This window comes from Octodon degus, unplaced genomic scaffold (genome assembly GCF_000260255.1).
Source record: "Octodon degus isolate 3935 unplaced genomic scaffold, OctDeg1.0 scaffold00006, whole genome shotgun sequence".
NCBI classification, from domain to species: Eukaryota; Metazoa; Chordata; class Mammalia; order Rodentia; family Octodontidae; genus Octodon; species Octodon degus.
This window is the reverse complement of record NW_004524582.1, coordinates 18,537,786-18,544,079: the sequence shown is the minus strand read 5'-3', so window position 1 is coordinate 18,544,079 and position 6,294 is coordinate 18,537,786. Positions and strand designations below refer to the sequence as shown.

Genomic DNA, 6,294 nt, shown 5'->3' with positions numbered 1-6,294 from the left:
GTATCAACCCTCGATTGGACAGTGTGAGGATATAAAAGAAACGCTCCGCGACGCGGAGGGTCAGAGACAGGAAGAGGGACGGAGAGAGGAACTGTGCTCTCTCGGGGTGCATCACTCAGGAGAATGATTAAAGCCTTTCCGCCGCACAAATCGTGTTGAGTGCTTTCCTGCTGGACGGGAGGGCGCCCGACAGCAGTCTCACGTAATAAGATATTTGTGTGCAAACACTTTTGCTAAAGTTTACTGACTCTCAAAAGTTCTCTCCCAAGGTAGTCATATTCTCTACAAGACTGGCAAATCTATTTTGACACACTAACAAAGAACAAGAAGTCATATGCTTCAAAAATAGGAAACCTGACCAATAACTATCTAGTGTGTTAAGAAAATAGAAATGGAAACATTCTTCATTTTATTGGCCATCAATAAGGTGTCGGGTGAGCAACAAGACAGACTTACATTGCTACTCGGCCTGCTGGATTTCTGGTCATTAAGAAAAGAAAGCTCACCAAGTGATTTCAGAAGGAATAATACTGCTTGCAGCAATGCTGGGGTAGGAAGAGTATTAGCTCGATGAATATGCAGGGAAATCTGCTAAATGCAATTGCAGGTTAACATATGGCCAGAATATTGGAGATCTGATGTTTGGTTAGGAGTGATACAGGGGAAGAAACTCTCATCCTGAAAGATATCTGGGAGGAGCTCATGTTCTCTAAAATCAAAGAATGAATTTTAGGAACAATGGAAATTAAGAGCAGATTATATTCTTTGAGGGAAAGAAAGCTTCTCTCTGAGAGAGATCCAGAAGGGGACCCAAGTGGGTTGGCAAGGAACCTGCCCTTCCTAGGGATTTTTGTAGAGCAAATTCACGAGGTGAGGAGGGAGTCCATGGTGGGACACATGGGATCTCCCAAGGAAAGCATAAGGTGTGACAAAACTGTAGTCAACCAATGATATTACAGCATAATTGCTCAGGTAAAATTGATTAAATTGGGATCAAATGGTGAAACAAGTTATGCAGGAAGAGGACATGAACACATACAGGGCCTTTTCCTCTAAGGGGCTGGCTTAGTGACTCGTCCTGGCTTTTTCAAGGTGATTGATACCTACTTAGAGAGTCATTCCCTGATGTCCATCCCCAGGGAGGCATGTGGCTGCATTTGTTTCATCTTTTGTCTTGAGGTCTGGCTCACAGCTAGAGTGTCTGTCTCTCCCACAATTGTAAGGCATCTTATGTCTAGCACTGGCTCCTTAGAGGACCCAGCCTTGTTGAATGTCTGTAGCATTTCATCTAATTTATGAGGTTACAATATTAGTGCATGTTTGGTTTTATTACAGTCTTTATAAATTCTTTTATGTTATCATATATGGGAAGAATTGCCTATACCTGGAATTAGACACCACCTCTACTAGTCTCACATGATTATTCTTGATTTTATTTTTAATAAGAAAATCTAATCCAGTATTTCAAAGGTTTTATTTGTAGACCTCTCTAGAATGATTAATTTACCCATCCTCTGCTCACCGATATTCAAATGAATATTATAGCAATCACTTCTGCTTACGATCTTGGATTTTGAGTGTATCCTTCATTCTGTACTATGCAATAAAATTCAAAATGCTTAAATTAAAGTACTATTGCTTCTATTACATTATAATTTCTTCCTTTTCATTTAAATTTTGTTCGATGACATCACAAAACAGTAATTAATTAGGAAGAACCATTTCGTGTTGGCAAAGATTTGGGCTTTAGTGGCATGGTTCAAGAGCTACAGTTTGCAGAAAAAAAGGAACAGAATGGGCGTGGTTTATTTTACTTGCCGGGGCAATGCCTTCTGCAAAGCATGGACTAGTTGTCTGTGGAGTGCGTTGCTATGGTGGCTTGCTTGCTGTTGAGGGATCCTCTGGCCACAGCCAGTGTGAAGCTCACAAAGGCATACAAAATGAAAGGAATGAGGTCAGGGAGTTTAGTTCTGTGCTGCCTTCTTGCTGGAAGAACTAAGGTGACGTGTCTTTGTACCCTAGAGCTGAGGTCCTGTCCCTGACCATCCGCACGCCTTTGTCACTGCGGATCCTCCAGCCGTGCCTCTCCATTTGTTCCATCAGACACAAAAGAGGTAAAAATCCCCATCATGACATGAACCCCAGCAATATAGCCCCAGCCTTGTCTTACATTCTCTACACCCACCCTCAAAAGTGTAGTTTCAGAAAATAATGTCTTGTTAACAAAGGTAATACTGAAGATATCATATGTTGACATTTTCTAGTTATTTATAGATTGCCCTCTAAGTCACAAGTATTTTCAAGTAACACAAAAGTATAATGAAGTCTCTGTTGGCATGAATTAAAACTGAACATTGAAAAAATTTGAGTTCATAACGAGTGACTTTTTAGATCGGATCCCAAGTAATTAGTTCCATTTCTTGTTTGCTTCTGTAATTTAGTGATATGATTTGAGTTTTTGCTGAGTTAAGCAAAGTAGTGGGTGTGACTATACGAAAGTGATGAGAAATCTTATTAACAGGAAATGGGAAAAATAACAGTGTAGTGGAAGATAAAACCGTTAATATTATTTCCATAGATTTATAAAATCAGATTCTCTATAGAGGACGATATAGCTCTAATATCAAATGGCACAGTAGATCTAGTATAAACAAAGATCGGAGAAAAGATAATCACCTTTTAAAATTTAAATTTAATTTCCTGAAATTGTAAAAAATGATTTCTCATTCTTTTTACTCAAATGTCTTTCCTGAGTGGTTTTCAGGGTATAATAATTGTCAATTAAAGAGGTCATGTTAGAAGTGCCTTATGAATGGGTATAGTTTTTCCTAGGACAGCAAGTAGGATACTTGGGTTAAACATTAGTGGAAAAATAGTTTTAAAGATTAGGCTAGGTAATTTTCACTAATGGAAAAGGAAGTGATGCATTATGTGGTTGTACACATTAGCTGCTTCAATCACATCAAATTGTTGCCTTTCAAAGACGTAGAGAGGCCACATATATTTTACTGAGAAGGAAACACATAGTGAGTTCATATCTATGCAGAGAATCTTAATGTAGATCCAATTAAAGCAGAAAACTTCCTTGAAATATTGTTTCTGTTATTTCGAGTTACACATATTTTATGCGTCACTACTATGACAATACAAAATTTCAGACTGTATTTCACTGAATAGAGAAGAGGGGTATATTTTTAAATGATGAGTATCATAACAATAAGAAGGAATGTACATTCTTTTTCATTATTTATTTATTTAGGTTATGAGAAGAATATATTTATTGGGGGAAAGAAAGCACCTGGTATGAGAGAGGGACATGAGGATAGCCCCGAGTGGGTGGTCCCATTTATTGTTATTTTTAAAGGGAATAAAAAACAGTAAAAAAAAACATTCAAAACAATACAGAATTTCACTAAACAAAATGATAGAAATTCAACAATTGTTATATTGCATATTGTTGTCTTCAGATTAGTTGTCAAGATTACCACATATATGCATGCAAAATTGGTCAAAAAATTTTAAGAATTAACTGTTTTCCTTTCACAGTATCAATTATATCTATCAGATTTTATTACTTTTTCAGATTTTTACACTAGGGAGACAATATGATATTCACATATGGGGTTCTGATTTATTTCGCTGATAAATATGGTCTCTAGTTGCATCCATTTATCAATAAGAGCCTTAAGTTTATCTTTCTTTATACTTCAATAATGCTCCATTGTATAAATATACCACATCTGAGATAAATACTCACATCTCAGACAAAGAATACAAATGGCAGCCCAGGTGTGGTGATGCATACTTGGAATCCCAGTGCTGGGGAGGCTGAAACAGGAGGATCACTATGAGTTTGAGCTGTGTAGTGAGATCCTATACCAAATACATTAAAAATAAATACATACATACATACATACATACATACATACAAATGGCAAATAAGTATATAAAAATGTGCATCATAATCAATCATTCAAGAAGTTCAATTTGAAATAACACTGATATTTTATCTCACACTAGGACAAATGACTATCATCAAGAAATCAACCAATAGTAAATACTGGAAGGGGTGTGGGGAAAACGGAACACTTTTTCACTGCAGGCAGCAGTATGGACTGGTATAATCTCTATGGAAATCAGTGTGGAGATGCCTCAAAAAACTAGGAGTGGACATCCCACTCAGCCCAGCTATTTCCTCATGGGTATTTTTCAGAAGAACTGAAAACTTCATACAGCAGATAGATGTGCACCCATATTTACAGCAGTGTAATTTGTCATAGCTAAATCTTGGAAATCCAAATGCCCATCCCCTGAGGAATGGCTAAATAAAATAAGCACATTGTTTTGTTTGCTAGTTGTTAACTGCTCTTCAAGGACAGAATACATGCATTTCTTTGCCATTGAGTGTTCAGGAGGAAAAAAAAAATCTCATTCTATAGCACTTCAAAATAAAAATAAAAAATTTGACAATTTGTTTAAGAACTACTTTTAAAAGAATATTTATTTGAAAACCACATTTTAGATCCTAGTTTTAACATTTAATTCCTAAGAAACAGAGAAGCCAGGTAGAAAAGTTACTTATAGAGAAGAGATATTTAGCTAGACAATAAAGTATAAAAAGTTCCCAGCTGAACGTCTATTAGCAGACCAAGAGCTTTTGTTTTAGTTTACAAAAACCAAGTTCTCAAAAACCAAGATTGGATGAATTGTAACGTGCTATGAAGTGATCTTCATTGACGTCCTAAAGCGACTGTATGTTTTTTCTCATTCTAGATGCCTTGTTCAGGTTGACACGTCGCTGAAGTTATTGTTACTCAGGTATTTAGCTAATGGTGGCTCACCTTTGACACAATCTCTCATAATCACCATGGGGGCTGAAAGGCACCCTAACAAGGTGCAGACTGAATACTAAAGCTTCTACCTGAAGTTGCCTCTTGCATTTTATTGCTCTAAACATCACGGGTCCACATTGTACTTCAGAGGAAAAGGAAAAGCACAGTGTGTTTGCAGCCAAAGTAATGAAATGTTTCTTAACAGCTCTACTGTTATCACACTGCTCAATATGAATGTATAATTTAGCAAATGTTCCAAAGAGAAGGCAAGACTATGCTCAAGATAATTTCTGAAACAGAAGAAAGAGAGCAGTTTTCTGGGAAATCTGGTCATCTCAGACAATATTTCTAGCACAATGTGTTCTATGTATTGTTCCAACTTAATTTTATTAGATAATCTGTGTTAAGAAATAAGTGTACCTTTATAATTATTACTTAATATCTTTAAGCAATTAAAACATCCCCTTTCTGGTTAAGATAGAATCTTAATGTTCTAATTACATTTTCTGTAATGACCAGTGATGGTATTTCTTCATGTATGTATTGACCATTTATACGTCTTCTGTGAAGTGTCTATTAATTTCAGGTGCCAATTTGTGATTGAATCTTTGAATGACCCTAGACTCTTATCAAGAAATCAAACCAAAAGAGATGCTGGTGAGACTCTGGGCGAGGCTTTTGCATCATTGGTGAGGATGTAAACCAGTAAAACCACAATAGAAATCAGGAAGGAGATTTCTCAAAAAAACTAAAATTAGGGGCTGAGGAGATAGCTCAGTAGAATAAGCGAAAAGAAAAGAAAAAGAAAAAAAAAAAACATGTGCTAGTTCCTCCATAATCTATATTTCCTCTAAATTGCTTTTTCTGTCTTATGTAAGCAAAACACCATATTTGATTAGCTTATTACCTTACCTTTGTGAGTTTTTAATATATCAATACACTAAGCTCCTTTTTCTAAAAAAGAACCCAATAAACATACACATAAGTTATTTTCTTAGATAAGCAAAATAATATTTTAAAGTTGCTCAATAGAGTTTGAGTCTTATATTTTCCTCAAAATTCAGAAAAGACAATAATAAAACATACTGTGGACTTGTGAAATTCAATTTAGCACTATTTGGACAGTCAGGAAATGAGAAATATTTAGAGAGTTTATCAATGGAAGAAACTATAGAAGATCTGATATATCATTTTTGAGTGAGTCCAAAATTTAAATATAATATTTCAATGGTTTTTAAAAGCTACAGATTCATAGGTAAAGAGTTTTTACTTTTTTTTTCTGTTTTCCTTCAGAAAGTGATTATTAGACTATGGATCTTCAGGTAACATACTCATAGCTTTCTTTGAAAAGCATAATCCCCCCTCCCAACTATTCAAAGAATGCTGTCACAATTCTACCAGATGTTCCAGAGGAGTTAAGTTAACTTCTGTCTTCAACTAGATAGTCAGCTTCATTTGTTTT

At 35.7% G+C, this 6,294-nt stretch overlaps 1 pseudogene; it reads right to left on the bottom strand.

Moving 5' to 3' along the window:
- Positions 1-4,869, bottom strand: part of LOC105743235 — a 17,260-nt pseudogene extending 12,391 nt beyond the window's left edge.
- Between the last annotated feature and the right edge of the window lie 1,425 nt (positions 4,870-6,294).